The sequence below is a fragment of the Rhinoderma darwinii genome, unplaced genomic scaffold (genome assembly GCF_050947455.1).
Source record: "Rhinoderma darwinii isolate aRhiDar2 unplaced genomic scaffold, aRhiDar2.hap1 Scaffold_4402, whole genome shotgun sequence".
NCBI classification, from domain to species: domain Eukaryota; kingdom Metazoa; phylum Chordata; class Amphibia; order Anura; family Rhinodermatidae; genus Rhinoderma; species Rhinoderma darwinii.
Genome location: NW_027463873.1, coordinates 49,640 through 70,639, shown reverse-complemented (window position 1 = coordinate 70,639; position 21,000 = coordinate 49,640). Strand labels below are relative to the sequence as shown.

At 47.7% G+C, this 21,000-nt stretch overlaps 14 non-coding genes across 14 annotated transcripts; all 14 read right to left on the bottom strand.

Moving 5' to 3' along the window:
• Positions 1 to 552: 552 nt before the first annotated feature.
• LOC142714175 (U2 spliceosomal RNA) lies at positions 553 to 743 on the bottom strand. Its single transcript, XR_012870376.1, has one exon. It is a non-coding gene; the product is annotated as a U2 spliceosomal RNA (small nuclear RNA).
• A 1,276-nt stretch (positions 744 to 2,019) lies between these two features.
• LOC142714174 (U2 spliceosomal RNA) lies at positions 2,020 to 2,210 on the bottom strand. The gene has a single exon (XR_012870375.1). It is a non-coding gene; the product is annotated as a U2 spliceosomal RNA (small nuclear RNA).
• Positions 2,211 to 3,486: 1,276 nt separating this feature from the next.
• LOC142714137 (U2 spliceosomal RNA) lies at positions 3,487 to 3,677 on the bottom strand. Its single transcript, XR_012870341.1, has one exon. It is a non-coding gene; the product is annotated as a U2 spliceosomal RNA (small nuclear RNA).
• Positions 3,678 to 4,961: 1,284 nt separating this feature from the next.
• LOC142714172 (U2 spliceosomal RNA) lies at positions 4,962 to 5,152 on the bottom strand. The gene has a single exon (XR_012870373.1). It is a non-coding gene; the product is annotated as a U2 spliceosomal RNA (small nuclear RNA).
• A 1,296-nt stretch (positions 5,153 to 6,448) lies between these two features.
• Positions 6,449 to 6,639, bottom strand: LOC142714171 (U2 spliceosomal RNA). Its single transcript, XR_012870372.1, has one exon. It is a non-coding gene; the product is annotated as a U2 spliceosomal RNA (small nuclear RNA).
• A 1,304-nt stretch (positions 6,640 to 7,943) lies between these two features.
• Positions 7,944 to 8,134, bottom strand: LOC142714170 (U2 spliceosomal RNA). Its single transcript, XR_012870371.1, has one exon. It is a non-coding gene; the product is annotated as a U2 spliceosomal RNA (small nuclear RNA).
• Positions 8,135 to 9,415: 1,281 nt separating this feature from the next.
• Positions 9,416 to 9,606, bottom strand: LOC142714169 (U2 spliceosomal RNA). The gene has a single exon (XR_012870370.1). It is a non-coding gene; the product is annotated as a U2 spliceosomal RNA (small nuclear RNA).
• A 1,287-nt stretch (positions 9,607 to 10,893) lies between these two features.
• Positions 10,894 to 11,084, bottom strand: LOC142714168 (U2 spliceosomal RNA). The gene has a single exon (XR_012870369.1). It is a non-coding gene; the product is annotated as a U2 spliceosomal RNA (small nuclear RNA).
• Positions 11,085 to 12,361: 1,277 nt separating this feature from the next.
• Positions 12,362 to 12,552, bottom strand: LOC142714166 (U2 spliceosomal RNA). Its single transcript, XR_012870368.1, has one exon. It is a non-coding gene; the product is annotated as a U2 spliceosomal RNA (small nuclear RNA).
• Positions 12,553 to 13,838: 1,286 nt separating this feature from the next.
• On the bottom strand, positions 13,839 to 14,029 carry LOC142714165 (U2 spliceosomal RNA). Its single transcript, XR_012870367.1, has one exon. It is a non-coding gene; the product is annotated as a U2 spliceosomal RNA (small nuclear RNA).
• A 1,281-nt stretch (positions 14,030 to 15,310) lies between these two features.
• LOC142714164 (U2 spliceosomal RNA) lies at positions 15,311 to 15,501 on the bottom strand. The gene has a single exon (XR_012870366.1). It is a non-coding gene; the product is annotated as a U2 spliceosomal RNA (small nuclear RNA).
• A 1,288-nt stretch (positions 15,502 to 16,789) lies between these two features.
• On the bottom strand, positions 16,790 to 16,980 carry LOC142714163 (U2 spliceosomal RNA). The gene has a single exon (XR_012870365.1). It is a non-coding gene; the product is annotated as a U2 spliceosomal RNA (small nuclear RNA).
• Positions 16,981 to 18,296: 1,316 nt separating this feature from the next.
• On the bottom strand, positions 18,297 to 18,487 carry LOC142714162 (U2 spliceosomal RNA). Its single transcript, XR_012870364.1, has one exon. It is a non-coding gene; the product is annotated as a U2 spliceosomal RNA (small nuclear RNA).
• A 1,276-nt stretch (positions 18,488 to 19,763) lies between these two features.
• Positions 19,764 to 19,954, bottom strand: LOC142714160 (U2 spliceosomal RNA). The gene has a single exon (XR_012870362.1). It is a non-coding gene; the product is annotated as a U2 spliceosomal RNA (small nuclear RNA).
• Positions 19,955 to 21,000: the final 1,046 nt, after the last annotated feature.

Genomic DNA, 21,000 nt, shown 5'->3' with positions numbered 1-21,000 from the left:
CAAGCAAGGCTTTGTTGCAACTGCAATTCTTACTTCTTCTTGAAATGTAGGGACGACAGTACATTCCATCACATCCATCTAGTGTACACAGGTAGGTCCATTGTGGCGGGCAGGCGAGCGGGCGGGCTGCTTTATTGGCTGTTTGCTGTTCCCCTACTCCACTCCACTATTTGACTGTTGTGCTGCATCAATCAATCAATCAATCAATCAATCAATCAATCAATCAATCAATCAATCAATCAATCAATCAATCAGTGGCTGGCTCAGGTGCAGCTCTTTAACTTACCTAAAAGGGAGGGCGGAGAGAAGACAAGGAAGGTGAATGAGGTGTTCCAATGTGAAATGCCGGAAACACAGAAACACAGACGACACACAACAAGAGGTGGCAATCTATTCATTAATTGCATTTAATCAATGAGCTCATTATCACTCATGCATTGTCCAACAGGTGTTGAAATAATGGGATTAAAAGGGGAGATCCCTTCAGAAAGACAGAAACAATAGCAAAGACAAAAAACACTTTTGGAATCTGCTTTTAGTCAACACATAAGGAAAGGGTGCACCGGTCCTGGAAATACTGCAATACCAGGTCAATGCGTGGAGTGGACAGAGCAAGCTCTATTTCCATCTCCCTGTTCTAAAAATCCATTTAATATATGGTCCCCAGATAGGGGACGTATCAGATATTAAACTGATAAGAACAGATACTACACTTGATCTTAGCCAAAAGGCCGAGAAGCGATAACCCGAACGGGCCGCGCGTTGCCCGAGCCTGCCCGATACTGCTGTTCAGCCCTTGCAGCGATTCAGCCTACTTCTAGGCAATTCCATGGGGCCCTGCAGGCTCACACACTCACAGCTACACGGGAGGTGAATAAAGGCCGGAGAGGAAGCCAGACAGGATTTGCTTCTTTTGCTTGCACCACAATGCAGTGCTGAAAGAGGAGGAATCTACATAAAAACGCCTTCCTGGCAACGCCCAAATGCCCTGCTGCCATGCAGATAAACACTGGCAGCGGCAGCAAGTGCATGCCCACAGCCACCCCTTGTTCCTTCACACCTTGTATCAGCTGTAATCCAGTCCAGTCCAGTGCTGCCTGCTGAGCAGCACTGACCAACACTGCCTGGGCCCAGGCTTTTATCTCTGAGGCCCCATTATGATGTCAGAAAGCTGGCTCTGGAATCCTGAGGGCTCCACTATGACACGTGCAAAGTTCCGTCTGAACTTTATATAAGACGGTGAGGCTCAGTCAGTCACTCAGTGTTGCCTGAGAGGGCAACACTGCAACAGCCGGCCGCCAGTCTGTCTTTTTTTTGCACAGCTAGTTGCCTCCAGGAGGCCACAAGAGGGAGACAAGGGACTGCAAAATGGAAAATAGGCATCCACCAACTTTACAGACAACTTCTCCTTGCTCCTACAACCTCCATCCTTGCACAGTTTGTTATTCTTCTAGGTAACATAGTAACAAATCCAAATTGCTGCTCTCTTTGTAGGCAAGCAAGGCTTTGTTGCAACTGCAATTCTTACTTCTTCTTGAAATGTAGGGACGACAGTACATTCCATCACATCCATCTAGTGTACACAGGTAGGTCCATTGTGGCGGGCAGGCGAGCGGGCGGGCTGCTTTATTGGCTGTTTGCTGTTCCCCTACTCCACTCCACTATTTGACTGTTGTGCTGCATCAATCAATCAATCAATCAATCAATCAATCAATCAATCAGTGGCTGGCTCAGGTGCAGCTCTTTAACTTACCTAAAAGGGAGGGCGGAGAGAAGACAAGGAAGGTGAATGAGGTGTTCCAATGTGAAATGCCGGAAACACAGAAACACAGACGACACACAACAAGAGGTGGCAATCTATTCATTAATTGCATTTAATCAATGAGCTCATTATCACTCATGCATTGTCCAACAGGTGTTGAAATAATGGGATTAAAAGGGGAGATCCCTTCAGAAAGACAGAAACAATAGCAAAGACAAAAAACACTTTTGGAATCTGCTTTTAGTCAACACATAAGGAAAGGGTGCACCGGTCCTGGAAATACTGCAATACCAGGTCAATGCGTGGAGTGGACAGAGCAAGCTCTATTTCCATCTCCCTGTTCTAAAAATCCATTTAATATATGGTCCCCAGATAGGGGACGTATCAGATATTAAACTGATAAGAACAGATACTACACTTGATCTTAGCCAAAAGGCCGAGAAGCGATAACCCGAACGGGCCGCGCGTTGCCCGAGCCTGCCCGATACTGCTGTTCAGCCCTTGCAGCGATTCAGCCTACTTCTAGGCAATTCCATGGGGCCCTGCAGGCTCACACACTCACAGCTACACGGGAGGTGAATAAAGGCCGGAGAGGAAGCCAGACAGGATTTGCTTCTTTTGCTTGCACCACAATGCAGTGCTGAAAGAGGAGGAATCTACATAAAAACGCCTTCCTGGCAACGCCCAAATGCCCTGCTGCCATGCAGATAAACACTGGCAGCGGCAGCAAGTGCATGCCCACAGCCACCCCTTGTTCCTTCACACCTTGTATCAGCTGTAATCCAGTCCAGTCCAGTGCTGCCTGCTGAGCAGCACTGACCAACACTGCCTGGGCCCAGGCTTTTATCTCTGAGGCCCCATTATGATGTCAGAAAGCTGGCTCTGGAATCCTGAGGGCTCCACTATGACACGTGCAAAGTTCCGTCTGAACTTTATATAAGACGGTGAGGCTCAGTCAGTCACTCAGTGTTGCCTGAGAGGGCAACACTGCAACAGCCGGCCGCCAGGCTGTCTTTTTTTTGCACAGCTAGTTGCCTCCAGGAGGCCACAAGAGGGAGACAAGGGACTGCAAAATGGAAAATAGGCATCCACCAACTTTACAGACAACTTCTCCTTGCTCCTACAACCTCCATCCTTGCACAGTTTGTTATTCTTCTAGGTAACATAGTAACAAATCCAAATTGCTGCTCTCTTTGTAGGCAAGCAAGGCTTTGTTGCAACTGCAATTCTTACTTCTTCTTGAAATGTAGGGACGACAGTACATTCCATCACATCCATCTAGTGTACACAGGTAGGTCCATTGTGGCGGGCAGGCGAGCGGGCGGGCTGCTTTATTGGCTGTTTGCTGTTCCCCTACTCCACTCCACTATTTGACTGTTGTGCTGCATCAATCAATCAATCAATCAATCAATCAATCAATCAATCAGTGGCTGGCTCAGGTGCAGCTCTTTAACTTACCTAAAAGGGAGGGCGGAGAGAAGACAAGGAAGGTGAATGAGGTGTTCCAATGTGAAATGCCGGAAACACAGAAACACAGACGACACACAACAAGAGGTGGCAATCTATTCATTAATTGCATTTAATCAATGAGCTCATTATCACTCATGCATTGTCCAACAGGTGTTGAAATAATGGGATTAAAAGGGGAGATCCCTTCAGAAAGACAGAAACAATAGCAAAGACAAAAAACACTTTTGGAATCTGCTTTTAGTCAACACATAAGGAAAGGGTGCACCGGTCCTGGAAATACTGCAATACCAGGTCAATGCGTGGAGTGGACAGAGCAAGCTCTATTTCCATCTCCCTGTTCTAAAAATACATTTAATATATGGTCCCCAGATAGGGGACGTATCAGATATTAAACTGATAAGAACAGATACTACACTTGATCTTAGCCAAAAGGCCGAGAAGCGATAACCCGAACGGGCCGCGCGTTGCCCGAGCCTGCCCGATACTGCTGTTCAGCCCTTGCAGCGATTCAGCCTACTTCTAGGCAATTCCATGGGGCCCTGCAGGCTCACACACTCACAGCTACACGGGAGGTGAATAAAGGCCGGAGAGGAAGCCAGACAGGATTTGCTTCTTTTGCTTGCACCACAATGCAGTGCTGAAAGAGGAGGAATCTACATAAAAACGCCTTCCTGGCAACGCCCAAATGCCCTGCTGCCATGCAGATAAACACTGGCAGCGGCAGCAAGTGCATGCCCACAGCCACCCCTTGTTCCTTCACACCTTGTATCAGCTGTAATCCAGTCCAGTCCAGTGCTGCCTGCTGAGCAGCACTGACCAACACTGCCTGGGCCCAGGCTTTTATCTCTGAGGCCCCATTATGATGTCAGAAAGCTGGCTCTGGAATCCTGAGGGCTCCACTATGACACGTGCAAAGTTCCGTCTGAACTTTATATAAGACGGTGAGGCTCAGTCAGTCACTCAGTGTTGCCTGAGAGGGCAACACTGCAACAGCCGGCCGCCAGGCTGTCTTTTTTTTGCACAGCTAGTTGCCTCCAGGAGGCCACAAGAGGGAGACAAGGGACTGCAAAATGGAAAATAGGCATCCACCAACTTTACAGACAACTTCTCCTTGCTCCTACAACCTCCATCCTTGCACAGTTTGTTATTCTTCTAGGTAACATAGTAACAAATCCAAATTGCTGCTCTCTTTGTAGGCAAGCAAGGCTTTGTTGCAACTGCAATTCTTACTTCTTCTTGAAATGTAGGGACGACAGTACATTCCATCACATCCATCTAGTGTACACAGGTAGGTCCATTGTGGCGGGCAGGCGAGCGGGCGGGCTGCTTTATTGGCTGTTTGCTGTTCCCCTACTCCACTCCACTATTTGACTGTTGTGCTGCATCAATCAATCAATCAATCAATCAATCAATCAATCAATCAATCAATCAGTGGCTGGCTCAGGTGCAGCTCTTTAACTTACCTAAAAGGGAGGGCGGAGAGAAGACAAGGAAGGTGAATGAGGTGTTCCAATGTGAAATGCCGGAAACACAGAAACACAGACGACACACAACAAGAGGTGGCAATCTATTCATTAATTGCATTTAATCAATGAGCTCATTATCACTCATGCATTGTCCAACAGGTGTTGAAATAATGGGATTAAAAGGGGAGATCCCTTCAGAAAGACAGAAACAATAGCAAAGACAAAAAACACTTTTGGAATCTGCTTTTAGTCAACACATAAGGAAAGGGTGCACCGGTCCTGGAAATACTGCAATACCAGGTCAATGCGTGGAGTGGACAGAGCAAGCTCTATTTCCATCTCCCTGTTCTAAAAATCCATTTAATATATGGTCCCCAGATAGGGGACGTATCAGATATTAAACTGATAAGAACAGATACTACACTTGATCTTAGCCAAAAGGCCGAGAAGCGATAACCCGAACGGGCCGCGCGTTGCCCGAGCCTGCCCGATACTGCTGTTCAGCCCTTGCAGCGATTCAGCCTACTTCTAGGCAATTCCATGGGGCCCTGCAGGCTCACACACTCACAGCTACATGGGAGGTGAATAAAGGCCGGAGAGGAAGCCAGACAGGATTTGCTTCTTTTGCTTGCACCACAATGCAGTGCTGAAAGAGGAGGAATCTACATAAAAACGCCTTCCTGGCAACGCCCAAATGCCCTGCTGCCATGCAGATAAACACTGGCAGCGGCAGCAAGTGCATGCCCACAGCCACCCCTTGTTCCTTCACACCTTGTATCAGCTGTAATCCAGTCCAGTCCAGTGCTGCCTGCTGAGCAGCACTGACCAACACTGCCTGGGCCCAGGCTTTTATCTCTGAGGCCCCATTATGATGTCAGAAAGCTGGCTCTGGAATCCTGAGGGCTCCACTATGACACGTGCAAAGTTCCGTCTGAACTTTATATAAGACGGTGAGGCTCAGTCAGTCACTCAGTGTTGCCTGAGAGGGCAACACTGCAACAGCCGGCCGCCAGGCTGTCTTTTTTTTGCACAGCTAGTTGCCTCCAGGAGGCCACAAGAGGGAGACAAGGGACTGCAAAATGGAAAATAGGCATCCACCAACTTTACAGACAACTTCTCCTTGCTCCTACAACCTCCATCCTTGCACAGTTTGTTATTCTTCTAGGTAACATAGTAACAAATCCAAATTGCTGCTCTCTTTGTAGGCAAGCAAGGCTTTGTTGCAACTGCAATTCTTACTTCTTCTTGAAATGTAGGGACGACAGTACATTCCATCACATCCATCTAGTGTACACAGGTAGGTCCATTGTGGCGGGCAGGCGAGCGGGCGGGCTGCTTTATTGGCTGTTTGCTGTTCCCCTACTCCACTCCACTATTTGACTGTTGTGCTGCATCAATCAATCAATCAATCAATCAATCAATCAATCAATCAATCAATCAATCAATCAATCAGTGGCTGGCTCAGGTGCAGCTCTTTAACTTACCTAAAAGGGAGGGCGGAGAGAAGACAAGGAAGGTGAATGAGGTGTTCCAATGTGAAATGCCGGAAACACAGAAACACAGACGACACACAACAAGAGGTGGCAATCTATTCATTAATTGCATTTAATCAATGAGCTCATTATCACTCATGCATTGTCCAACAGGTGTTGAAATAATGGGATTAAAAGGGGAGATCCCTTCAGAAAGACAGAAACAATAGCAAAGACAAAAAACACTTTTGGAATCTGCTTTTAGTCAACACATAAGGAAAGGGTGCACCGGTCCTGGAAATACTGCAATACCAGGTCAATGCGTGGAGTGGACAGAGCAAGCTCTATTTCCATCTCCCTGTTCTAAAAATCCATTTAATATATGGTCCCCAGATAGGGGACGTATCAGATATTAAACTGATAAGAACAGATACTACACTTGATCTTAGCCAAAAGGCCGAGAAGCGATAACCCGAACGGGCCGCGCGTTGCCCGAGCCTGCCCGATACTGCTGTTCAGCCCTTGCAGCGATTCAGCCTACTTCTAGGCAATTCCATGGGGCCCTGCAGGCTCACACACTCACAGCTACACGGGAGGTGAATAAAGGCCGGAGAGGAAGCCAGACAGGATTTGCTTCTTTTGCTTGCACCACAATGCAGTGCTGAAAGAGGAGGAATCTACATAAAAACGCCTTCCTGGCAACGCCCAAATGCCCTGCTGCCATGCAGATAAACACTGGCAGCGGCAGCAAGTGCATGCCCACAGCCACCCCTTGTTCCTTCACACCTTGTATCAGCTGTAATCCAGTCCAGTCCAGTGCTGCCTGCTGAGCAGCACTGACCAACACTGCCTGGGCCCAGGCTTTTATCTCTGAGGCCCCATTATGATGTCAGAAAGCTGGCTCTGGAATCCTGAGGGCTCCACTATGACACGTGCAAAGTTCCGTCTGAACTTTATATAAGACGGTGAGGCTCAGTCAGTCACTCAGTGTTGCCTGAGAGGGCAACACTGCAACAGCCGGCCGCCAGGCTGTCTTTTTTTTGCACAGCTAGTTGCCTCCAGGAGGCCACAAGAGGGAGACAAGGGACTGCAAAATGGAAAATAGGCATCCACCAACTTTACAGACAACTTCTCCTTGCTCCTACAACCTCCATCCTTGCACAGTTTGTTATTCTTCTAGGTAACATAGTAACAAATCCAAATTGCTGCTCTCTTTGTAGGCAAGCAAGGCTTTGTTGCAACTGCAATTCTTACTTCTTCTTGAAATGTAGGGACGACAGTACATTCCATCACATCCATCTAGTGTACACAGGTAGGTCCATTGTGGCGGGCAGGCGAGCGGGCGGGCTGCTTTATTGGCTGTTTGCTGTTCCCCTACTCCACTCCACTATTTGACTGTTGTGCTGCATCAATCAATCAATCAATCAATCAATCAATCAATCAATCAATCAATCAATCAATCAATCAATCAATCAGTGGCTGGCTCAGGTGCAGCTCTTTAACTTACCTAAAAGGGAGGGCGGAGAGAAGACAAGGAAGGTGAATGAGGTGTTCCAATGTGAAATGCCGGAAACACAGAAACACAGACGACACACAACAAGAGGTGGCAATCTATTCATTAATTGCATTTAATCAATGAGCTCATTATCACTCATGCATTGTCCAACAGGTGTTGAAATAATGGGATTAAAAGGGGAGATCCCTTCAGAAAGACAGAAACAATAGCAAAGACAAAAAACACTTTTGGAATCTGCTTTTAGTCAACACATAAGGAAAGGGTGCACCGGTCCTGGAAATACTGCAATACCAGGTCAATGCGTGGAGTGGACAGAGCAAGCTCTATTTCCATCTCCCTGTTCTAAAAATCCATTTAATATATGGTCCCCAGATAGGGGACGTATCAGATATTAAACTGATAAGAACAGATACTACACTTGATCTTAGCCAAAAGGCCGAGAAGCGATAACCCGAACGGGCCGCGCGTTGCCCGAGCCTGCCCGATACTGCTGTTCAGCCCTTGCAGCGATTCAGCCTACTTCTAGGCAATTCCATGGGGCCCTGCAGGCTCACACACTCACAGCTACACGGGAGGTGAATAAAGGCCGGAGAGGAAGCCAGACAGGATTTGCTTCTTTTGCTTGCACCACAATGCAGTGCTGAAAGAGGAGGAATCTACATAAAAACGCCTTCCTGGCAACGCCCAAATGCCCTGCTGCCATGCAGATAAACACTGGCAGCGGCAGCAAGTGCATGCCCACAGCCACCCCTTGTTCCTTCACACCTTGTATCAGCTGTAATCCAGTCCAGTCCAGTGCTGCCTGCTGAGCAGCACTGACCAACACTGCCTGGGCCCAGGCTTTTATCTCTGAGGCCCCATTATGATGTCAGAAAGCTGGCTCTGGAATCCTGAGGGCTCCACTATGACACGTGCAAAGTTCCGTCTGAACTTTATATAAGACGGTGAGGCTCAGTCAGTCACTCAGTGTTGCCTGAGAGGGCAACACTGCAACAGCCGGCCGCCAGGCTGTCTTTTTTTTGCACAGCTAGTTGCCTCCAGGAGGCCACAAGAGGGAGACAAGGGACTGCAAAATGGAAAATAGGCATCCACCAACTTTACAGACAACTTCTCCTTGCTCCTACAACCTCCATCCTTGCACAGTTTGTTATTCTTCTAGGTAACATAGTAACAAAAACAAAATGGTGCTCTCTTTGTAGGCAAGCAAGGCTTTGTTGCAACTGCAATTCTTACTTCTTGAAATGTAGGGACGACAGTACATTCCATCACATCCATCTAGTGTACACAGGTAGGTCCATTGTGGCGGGCAGGCGAGCGGGCGGGCTGCTTTATTGGCTGTTTGCTGTTCCCCTACTCCACTCCACTATTTGACTGTTGTGCTGCATCAATCAATCAATCAATCAATCAATCAATCAATCAATCAATCAATCAGTGGCTGGCTCAGGTGCAGCTCTTTAACTTACCTAAAAGGGAGGGCGGAGAGAAGACAAGGAAGGTGAATGAGGTGTTCCAATGTGAAATGCCGGAAACACAGAAACACAGACGACACACAACAAGAGGTGGCAATCTATTCATTAATTGCATTTAATCAATGAGCTCATTATCACTCATGCATTGTCCAACAGGTGTTGAAATAATGGGATTAAAAGGGGAGATCCCTTCAGAAAGACAGAAACAATAGCAAAGACAAAAAACACTTTTGGAATCTGCTTTTAGTCAACACATAAGGAAAGGGTGCACCGGTCCTGGAAATACTGCAATACCAGGTCAATGCGTGGAGTGGACAGAGCAAGCTCTATTTCCATCTCCCTGTTCTAAAAATCCATTTAATATATGGTCCCCAGATAGGGGACGTATCAGATATTAAACTGATAAGAACAGATACTACACTTGATCTTAGCCAAAAGGCCGAGAAGCGATAACCCGAACGGGCCGCGCGTTGCCCGAGCCTGCCCGATACTGCTGTTCAGCCCTTGCAGCGATTCAGCCTACTTTTCTAGGCAATTCCATGGGGCCCTGCAGGCTCACACACTCACAGCTACACGGGAGGTGAATAAAGGCCGGAGAGGAAGCCAGACAGGATTTGCTTCTTTTGCTTGCACCACAATGCAGTGCTGAAAGAGGAGGAATCTACATAAAAACGCCTTCCTGGCAACGCCCAAATGCCCTGCTGCCATGCAGATAAACACTGGCAGCGGCAGCAAGTGCATGCCCACAGCCACCCCTTGTTCCTTCACACCTTGTATCAGCTGTAATCCAGTCCAGTCCAGTGCTGCCTGCTGAGCAGCACTGACCAACACTGCCTGGGCCCAGGCTTTTATCTCTGAGGCCCCATTATGATGTCAGAAAGCTGGCTCTGGAATCCTGAGGGCTCCACTATGACACGTGCAAAGTTCCGTCTGAACTTTATATAAGACGGTGAGGCTCAGTCAGTCACTCAGTGTTGCCTGAGAGGGCAACACTGCAACAGCCGGCCGCCAGGCTGTCTTTTTTTTGCACAGCTAGTTGCCTCCAGGAGGCCACAAGAGGGAGACAAGGGACTGCAAAATGGAAAATAGGCATCCACCAACTTTACAGACAACTTCTCCTTGCTCCTACAACCTCCATCCTTGCACAGTTTGTTATTCTTCTAGGTAACATAGTAACAAATCCAAATTGCTGCTCTCTTTGTAGGCAAGCAAGGCTTTGTTGCAACTGCAATTCTTACTTCTTCTTGAAATGTAGGGACGACAGTACATTCCATCACATCCATCTAGTGTACACAGGTAGGTCCATTGTGGCGGGCAGGCGAGCGGGCGGGCTGCTTTATTGGCTGTTTGCTGTTCCCCTACTCCACTCCACTATTTGACTGTTGTGCTGCAATCAATCAATCAATCAATCAATCAATCAATCAATCAATCAATCAATCAGTGGCTGGCTCAGGTGCAGCTCTTTAACTTACCTAAAAGGGAGGGCGGAGAGAAGACAAGGAAGGTGAATGAGGTGTTCCAATGTGAAATGCCGGAAACACAGAAACACAGACGACACACAACAAGAGGTGGCAATCTATTCATTAATTGCATTTAATCAATGAGCTCATTATCACTCATGCATTGTCCAACAGGTGTTGAAATAATGGGATTAAAAGGGGAGATCCCTTCAGAAAGACAGAAACAATAGCAAAGACAAAAAACACTTTTGGAATCTGCTTTTAGTCAACACATAAGGAAAGGGTGCACCGGTCCTGGAAATACTGCAATACCAGGTCAATGCGTGGAGTGGACAGAGCAAGCTCTATTTCCATCTCCCTGTTCTAAAAATCCATTTAATATATGGTCCCCAGATAGGGGACGTATCAGATATTAAACTGATAAGAACAGATACTACACTTGATCTTAGCCAAAAGGCCGAGAAGCGATAACCCGAACGGGCCGCGCGTTGCCCGAGCCTGCCCGATACTGCTGTTCAGCCCTTGCAGCGATTCAGCCTACTTCTAGGCAATTCCATGGGGCCCTGCAGGCTCACACACTCACAGCTACACGGGAGGTGAATAAAGGCCGGAGAGGAAGCCAGACAGGATTTGCTTCTTTTGCTTGCACCACAATGCAGTGCTGAAAGAGGAGGAATCTACATAAAAACGCCTTCCTGGCAACGCCCAAATGCCCTGCTGCCATGCAGATAAACACTGGCAGCGGCAGCAAGTGCATGCCCACAGCCACCCCTTGTTCCTTCACACCTTGTATCAGCTGTAATCCAGTCCAGTCCAGTGCTGCCTGCTGAGCAGCACTGACCAACACTGCCTGGGCCCAGGCTTTTATCTCTGAGGCCCCATTATGATGTCAGAAAGCTGGCTCTGGAATCCTGAGGGCTCCACTATGACACGTGCAAAGTTCCGTCTGAACTTTATATAAGACGGTGAGGCTCAGTCAGTCACTCAGTGTTGCCTGAGAGGGCAACACTGCAACAGCCGGCCGCCAGGCTGTCTTTTTTTTGCACAGCTAGTTGCCTCCAGGAGGCCACAAGAGGGAGACAAGGGACTGCAAAATGGAAAATAGGCATCCACCAACTTTACAGACAACTTCTCCTTGCTCCTACAACCTCCATCCTTGCACAGTTTGTTATTCTTCTAGGTAACATAGTAACAAATCCAAATTGCTGCTCTCTTTGTAGGCAAGCAAGGCTTTGTTGCAACTGCAATTCTTACTTCTTCTTGAAATGTAGGGACGACAGTACATTCCATCACATCCATCTAGTGTACACAGGTAGGTCCATTGTGGCGGGCAGGCGAGCGGGCGGGCTGCTTTATTGGCTGTTTGCTGTTCCCCTACTCCACTCCACTATTTGACTGTTGTGCTGCAATCAATCAATCAATCAATCAATCAATCAATCAATCAATCAGTGGCTGGCTCAGGTGCAGCTCTTTAACTTACCTAAAAGGGAGGGCGGAGAGAAGACAAGGAAGGTGAATGAGGTGTTCCAATGTGAAATGCCGGAAACACAGAAACACAGACGACACACAACAAGAGGTGGCAATCTATTCATTAATTGCATTTAATCAATGAGCTCATTATCACTCATGCATTGTCCAACAGGTGTTGAAATAATGGGATTAAAAGGGGAGATCCCTTCAGAAAGACAGAAACAATAGCAAAGACAAAAAACACTTTTGGAATCTGCTTTTAGTCAACACATAAGGAAAGGGTGCACCGGTCCTGGAAATACTGCAATACCAGGTCAATGCGTGGAGTGGACAGAGCAAGCTCTATTTCCATCTCCCTGTTCTAAAAATCCATTTAATATATGGTCCCCAGATAGGGGACGTATCAGATATTAAACTGATAAGAACAGATACTACACTTGATCTTAGCCAAAAGGCCGAGAAGCGATAACCCGAACGGGCCGCGCGTTGCCCGAGCCTGCCCGATACTGCTGTTCAGCCCTTGCAGCGATTCAGCCTACTTCTAGGCAATTCCATGGGGCCCTGCAGGCTCACACACTCACAGCTACACGGGAGGTGAATAAAGGCCGGAGAGGAAGCCAGACAGGATTTGCTTCTTTTGCTTGCACCACAATGCAGTGCTGAAAGAGGAGGAATCTACATAAAAACGCCTTCCTGGCAACGCCCAAATGCCCTGCTGCCATGCAGATAAACACTGGCAGCGGCAGCAAGTGCATGCCCACAGCCACCCCTTGTTCCTTCACACCTTGTATCAGCTGTAATCCAGTCCAGTCCAGTGCTGCCTGCTGAGCAGCACTGACCAACACTGCCTGGGCCCAGGCTTTTATCTCTGAGGCCCCATTATGATGTCAGAAAGCTGGCTCTGGAATCCTGAGGGCTCCACTATGACACGTGCAAAGTTCCGTCTGAACTTTATATAAGACGGTGAGGCTCAGTCAGTCACTCAGTGTTGCCTGAGAGGGCAACACTGCAACAGCCGGCCGCCAGGCTGTCTTTTTTTTGCACAGCTAGTTGCCTCCAGGAGGCCACAAGAGGGAGACAAGGGACTGCAAAATGGAAAATAGGCATCCACCAACTTTACAGACAACTTCTCCTTGCTCCTACAACCTCCATCCTTGCACAGTTTGTTATTCTTCTAGGTAACATAGTAACAAAAACAAAATGGTGCTCTCTTTGTAGGCAAGCAAGGCTTTGTTGCAACTGCAATTCTTACTTCTTGAAATGTAGGGACGACAGTACATTCCATCACATCCATCTAGTGTACACAGGTAGGTCCATTGTGGCGGGCAGGCGAGCGGGCGGGCTGCTTTATTGGCTGTTTGCTGTTCCCCTACTCCACTCCACTATTTGACTGTTGTGCTGCATCAATCAATCAATCAATCAATCAATCAATCAATCAATCAATCAATCAATCAAGTGGCTGGCTCAGGTGCAGCTCTTTAACTTACCTAAAAGGGAGGGCGGAGAGAAGACAAGGAAGGTGAATGAGGTGTTCCAATGTGAAATGCCGGAAACACAGAAACACAGACGACACACAACAAGAGGTGGCAATCTATTCATTAATTGCATTTAATCAATGAGCTCATTATCACTCATGCATTGTCCAACAGGTGTTGAAATAATGGGATTAAAAGGGGAGATCCCTTCAGAAAGACAGAAACAATAGCAAAGACAAAAAACACTTTTGGAATCTGCTTTTAGTCAACACATAAGGAAAGGGTGCACCGGTCCTGGAAATACTGCAATACCAGGTCAATGCGTGGAGTGGACAGAGCAAGCTCTATTTCCATCTCCCTGTTCTAAAAATCCATTTAATATATGGTCCCCAGATAGGGGACGTATCAGATATTAAACTGATAAGAACAGATACTACACTTGATCTTAGCCAAAAGGCCGAGAAGCGATAACCCGAACGGGCCGCGCGTTGCCCGAGCCTGCCCGATACTGCTGTTCAGCCCTTGCAGCGATTCAGCCTACTTCTAGGCAATTCCATGGGGCCCTGCAGGCTCACACACTCACAGCTACACGGGAGGTGAATAAAGGCCGGAGAGGAAGCCAGACAGGATTTGCTTCTTTTGCTTGCACCACAATGCAGTGCTGAAAGAGGAGGAATCTACATAAAAACGCCTTCCTGGCAACGCCCAAATGCCCTGCTGCCATGCAGATAAACACTGGCAGCGGCAGCAAGTGCATGCCCACAGCCACCCCTTGTTCCTTCACACCTTGTATCAGCTGTAATCCAGTCCAGTCCAGTGCTGCCTGCTGAGCAGCACTGACCAACACTGCCTGGGCCCAGGCTTTTATCTCTGAGGCCCCATTATGATGTCAGAAAGCTGGCTCTGGAATCCTGAGGGCTCCACTATGACACGTGCAAAGTTCCGTCTGAACTTTATATAAGACGGTGAGGCTCAGTCAGTCACTCAGTGTTGCCTGAGAGGGCAACACTGCAACAGCCGGCCGCCAGGCTGTCTTTTTTTTGCACAGCTAGTTGCCTCCAGGAGGCCACAAGAGGGAGACAAGGGACTGCAAAATGGAAAATAGGCATCCACCAACTTTACAGACAACTTCTCCTTGCTCCTACAACCTCCATCCTTGCACAGTTTGTTATTCTTCTAGGTAACATAGTAACAAAAACAAAATGGTGCTCTCTTTGTAGGCAAGCAAGGCTTTGTTGCAACTGCAATTCTTACTTCTTGAAATGTAGGGACGACAGTACATTCCATCACATCCATCTAGTGTACACAGGTAGGTCCATTGTGGCGGGCAGGCGAGCGGGCGGGCTGCTTTATTGGCTGTTTGCTGTTCCCCTACTCCACTCCACTATTTGACTGTTGTGCTGCATCAATCAATCAATCAATCAATCAATCAATCAATCAATCAATCAATCAGTGGCTGGCTCAGGTGCAGCTCTTTAACTTACCTAAAAGGGAGGGCGGAGAGAAGACAAGGAAGGTGAATGAGGTGTTCCAATGTGAAATGCCGGAAACACAGAAACACAGACGACACACAACAAGAGGTGGCAATCTATTCATTAATTGCATTTAATCAATGAGCTCATTATCACTCATGCATTGTCCAACAGGTGTTGAAATAATGGGATTAAAAGGGGAGATCCCTTCAGAAAGACAGAAACAATAGCAAAGACAAAAAACACTTTTGGAATCTGCTTTTAGTCAACACATAAGGAAAGGGTGCACCGGTCCTGGAAATACTGCAATACCAGGTCAATGCGTGGAGTGGACAGAGCAAGCTCTATTTCCATCTCCCTGTTCTAAAAATCCATTTAATATATGGTCCCCAGATAGGGGACGTATCAGATATTAAACTGATAAGAACAGATACTACACTTGATCTTAGCCAAAAGGCCGAGAAGCGATAACCCGAACGGGCCGCGCGTTGCCCGAGCCTGCCCGATACTGCTGTTCAGCCCTTGCAGCGATTCAGCCTACTTCTAGGCAATTCCATGGGGCCCTGCAGGCTCACACACTCACAGCTACACGGGAGGTGAATAAAGGCCGGAGAGGAAGCCAGACAGGATTTGCTTCTTTTGCTTGCACCACAATGCAGTGCTGAAAGAGGAGGAATCTACATAAAAACGCCTTCCTGGCAACGCCCAAATGCCCTGCTGCCATGCAGATAAACACTGGCAGCGGCAGCAAGTGCATGCCCACAGCCACCCCTTGTTCCTTCACACCTTGTATCAGCTGTAATCCAGTCCAGTCCAGTGCTGCCTGCTGAGCAGCACTGACCAACACTGCCTGGGCCCAGGCTTTTATCTCTGAGGCCCCATTATGATGTCAGAAAGCTGGCTCTGGAATCCTGAGGGCTCCACTATGACACGTGCAAAGTTCCGTCTGAACTTTATATAAGACGGTGAGGCTCAGTCAGTCACTCAGTGTTGCCTGAGAGGGCAACACTGCAACAGCCGGCCGCCAGGCTGTCTTTTTTTTGCACAGCTAGTTGCCTCCAGGAGGCCACAAGAGGGAGACAAGGGACTGCAAAATGGAAAATAGGCATCCACCAACTTTACAGACAACTTCTCCTTGCTCCTACAACCTCCATCCTTGCACAGTTTGTTATTCTTCTAGGTAACATAGTAACAAATCCAAATTGCTGCTCTCTTTGTAGGCAAGCAAGGCTTTGTTGCAACTGCAATTCTTACTTCTTCTTGAAATGTAGGGACGACAGTACATTCCATCACATCCATCTAGTGTACACAGGTAGGTCCATTGTGGCGGGCAGGCGAGCGGGCGGGCTGCTTTATTGGCTGTTTGCTGTTCCCCTACTCCACTCCACTATTTGACTGTTGTGCTGCATCAATCAATCAATCAATCAATCAATCAATCAATCAATCAATCAATCAATCAGTGGCTGGCTCAGGTGCAGCTCTTTAACTTACCTAAAAGGGAGGGCGGAGAGAAGACAAGGAAGGTGAATGAGGTGTTCCAATGTGAAATGCCGGAAACACAGAAACACAGACGACACACAACAAGAGGTGGCAATCTATTCATTAATTGCATTTAATCAATGAGCTCATTATCACTCATGCATTGTCCAACAGGTGTTGAAATAATGGGATTAAAAGGGGAGATCCCTTCAGAAAGACAGAAACAATAGCAAAGACAAAAAACACTTTTGGAATCTGCTTTTAGTCAACACATAAGGAAAGGGTGCACCGGTCCTGGAAATACTGCAATACCAGGTCAATGCGTGGAGTGGACAGAGCAAGCTCTATTTCCATCTCCCTGTTCTAAAAATCCATTTAATATATGGTCCCCAGATAGGGGACGTATCAGATATTAAACTGATAAGAACAGATACTACACTTGATCTTAGCCAAAAGGCCGAGAAGCGATAACCCGAACGGGCCGCGCGTTGCCCGAGCCTGCCCGATACTGCTGTTCAGCCCTTGCAGCGATTCAGCCTACTTCTAGGCAATTCCATGGGGCCCTGCAGGCTCACACACTCACAGCTACACGGGAGGTGAATAAAGGCCGGAGAGGAAGCCAGACAGGATTTGCTTCTTTTGCTTGCACCACAATGCAGTGCTGAAAGAGGAGGAATCTACATAAAAACGCCTTCCTGGCAACGCCCAAATGCCCTGCTGCCATGCAGATAAACACTGGCAGCGGCAGCAAGTGCATGCCCACAGCCACCCCTTGTTCCTTCACACCTTGTATCAGCTGTAATCCAGTCCAGTCCAGTGCTGCCTGCTGAGCAGCACTGACCAACACTGCCTGGGCCCAGGCTTTTATCTCTGAGGCCCCATTATGATGTCAGAAAGCTGGCTCTGGAATCCTGAGGGCTCCACTATGACACGTGCAAAGTTCCGTCTGAACTTTATATAAGACGGTGAGGCTCAGTCAGTCACTCAGTGTTGCCTGAGAGGGCAACACTGCAACAGCCGGCCGCCAGGCTGTCTTTTTTTTGCACAGCTAGTTGCCTCCAGGAGGCCACAAGAGGGAGACAAGGGACTGCAAAATGGAAAATAGGCATCCACCAACTTTACAGACAACTTCTCCTTGCTCCTACAACCTCCATCCTTGCACAGTTTGTTATTCTTCTAGGTAACATAGTAACAAATCCAAATTGCTGCTCTCTTTGTAGGCAAGCAAGGCTTTGTTGCAACTGCAATTCTTACTTCTTCTTGAAATGTAGGGACGACAGTACATTCCATCACATCCATCTAGTGTACACAGGTAGGTCCATTGTGGCGGGCAGGCGAGCGGGCGGGCTGCTTTATTGGCTGTTTGCTGTTCCCCTACTCCACTCCACTATTTGACTGTTGTGCTGCATCAATCAATCAATCAATCAATCAATCAATCAATCAATCAATCAATCAATCAATCAATCAATCAATCAATCAATCAATCAGTGGCTGGCTCAGGTGCAGCTCTTTAACTTACCTAAAAGGGAGGGCGGAGAGAAGACAAGGAAGGTGAATGAGGTGTTCCAATGTGAAATGCCGGAAACACAGAAACACAGACGACACACAACAAGAGGTGGCAATCTATTCATTAATTGCATTTAATCAATGAGCTCATTATCACTCATGCATTGTCCAACAGGTGTTGAAATAATGGGATTAAAAGGGGAGATCCCTTCAGAAAGACAGAAACAATAGCAAAGACAAAAAACACTTTTGGAATCTGCTTTTAGTCAACACATAAGGAAAGGGTGCACCGGTCCTGGAAATACTGCAATACCAGGTCAATGCGTGGAGTGGACAGAGCAAGCTCTATTTCCATCTCCCTGTTCTAAAAATCCATTTAATATATGGTCCCCAGATAGGGGACGTATCAGATATTAAACTGATAAGAACAGATACTACACTTGATCTTAGCCAAAAGGCCGAGAAGCGATAACCCGAACGGGCCGCGCGTTGCCCGAGCCTGCCCGATACTGCTGTTCAGCCCTTGCAGCGATTCAGCCTACTTCTAGGCAATTCCATGGGGCCCTGCAGGCTCACACACTCACAGCTACACGGGAGGTGAATAAAGGCCGGAGAGGAAGCCAGACAGGATTTGCTTCTTTTGCTTGCACCACAATGCAGTGCTGAAAGAGGAGGAATCTACATAAAAACGCCTTCCTGGCAACGCCCAAATGCCCTGCTGCCATGCAGATAAACACTGGCAGCGGCAGCAAGTGCATGCCCACAGCCACCCCTTGTTCCTTCACACCTTGTATCAGCTGTAATCCAGTCCAGTCCAGTGCTGCCTGCTGAGCAGCACTGACCAACACTGCCTGGGCCCAGGCTTTTATCTCTGAGGCCCCATTATGATGTCAGAAAGCTGGCTCTGGAATCCTGAGGGCTCCACTATGACACGTGCAAAGTTCCGTCTGAACTTTATATAAGACGGTGAGGCTCAGTCAGTCACTCAGTGTTGCCTGAGAGGGCAACACTGCAACAGCCGGCCGCCAGGCTGTCTTTTTTTTGCACAGCTAGTTGCCTCCAGGAGGCCACAAGAGGGAGACAAGGGACTGCAAAATGGAAAATAGGCATCCACCAACTTTACAGACAACTTCTCCTTGCTCCTACAACCTCCATCCTTGCACAGTTTGTTATTCTTCTAGGTAACATAGTAACAAATCCAAATTGCTGCTCTCTTTGTAGGCAAGCAAGGCTTTGTTGCAACTGCAATTCTTACTTCTTCTTGAAATGTAGGGACGACAGTACATTCCATCACATCCATCTAGTGTACACAGGTAGGTCCATTGTGGCGGGCAGGCGAGCGGGCGGGCTGCTTTATTGGCTGTTTGCTGTTCCCCTACTCCACTCCACTATTTGACTGTTGTGCTGCATCAATCAATCAATCAATCAATCAATCAATCAATCAATCAGTGGCTGGCTCAGGTGCAGCTCTTTAACTTACCTAAAAGGGAGGGCGGAGAGAAGACAAGGAAGGTGAATGAGGTGTTCCAATGTGAAATGCCGGAAACACAGAAACACAGACGACACACAACAAGAGGTGGCAATCTATTCATTAATTGCATTTAATCAATGAGCTCATTATCACTCATGCATTGTCCAACAGGTGTTGAAATAATGGGATTAAAAGGGGAGATCCCTTCAGAAAGACAGAAACAATAGCAAAGACAAAAAACACTTTTGGAATCTGCTTTTAGTCAACACATAAGGAAAGGGTGCACCGGTCCTGGAAATACTGCAATACCAGGTCAATGCGTGGAGTGGACAGAGCAAGCTCTATTTCCATCTCCCTGTTCTAAAAATCCATTTAATATATGGTCCCCAGATAGGGGACGTATCAGATATTAAACTGATAAGAACAGATACTACACTTGATCTTAGCCAAAAGGCCGAGAAGCGATAACCCGAACGGGCCGCGCGTTGCCCGAGCCTGCCCGATACTGCTGTTCAGCCCTTGCAGCGATTCAGCCTACTTCTAGGCAATTCCATGGGGCCCTGCAGGCTCACACACTCACAGCTACACGGGAGGTGAATAAAGGCCGGAGAGGAAGCCAGACAGGATTTGCTTCTTTTGCTTGCACCACAATGCAGTGCTGAAAGAGGAGGAATCTACATAAAAACGCCTTCCTGGCAACGCCCAAATGCCCTGCTGCCATGCAGATAAACACTGGCAGCGGCAGCAAGTGCATGCCCACAGCCACCCCTTGTTCCTTCACACCTTGTATCAGCTGTAATCCAGTCTAGTCCAGTGCTGCCTGCTGAGCAGCACTGACCAACACTGCCTGGGCCCAGGCTTTTATCTCTGAGGCCCCATTATGATGTCAGAAAGCTGGCTCTGGAATCCTGAGGGCTCCACTATGACACGTGCAAAGTTCCGTCTGAACTTTATATAAGACGGTGAGGCTCAGTCAGTCACTCAGTGTTGCCTGAGAGGGCAACACTGCAACAGCCGGCCGCCAGGCTGTCTTTTTTTTGCACAGCTAGTTGCCTCCAGGAGGCCACAAGAGGGAGACAAGGGACTGCAAAATGGAAAATAGGCATCCACCAACTTTACAGACAACTTCTCCTTGCTCCTACAACCTCCATCCTTGCACAGTTTGTTATTCTTCTAGGTAACATAGTAACAAATCCAAATTGCTGCTCTCTTTGTAGGCAAGCAAGGCTTTGTTGCAACTGCAATTCTTACTTCTTCTTGAAATGTAGGGACGACAGTACATTCCATCACATCCATCTAGTGTACACAGGTAGGTCCATTGTGGCGGGCAGGCGAGCGGGCGGGCTGCTTTATTGGCTGTTTGCTGTTCCCCTACTCCACTCCACTATTTGACTGTTGTGCTGCATCAATCAATCAATCAATCAATCAATCAATCAATCAATCAATCAATCAATCAATCAATCAGTGGCTGGCTCAGGTGCAGCTCTTTAACTTACCTAAAAGGGAGGGCGG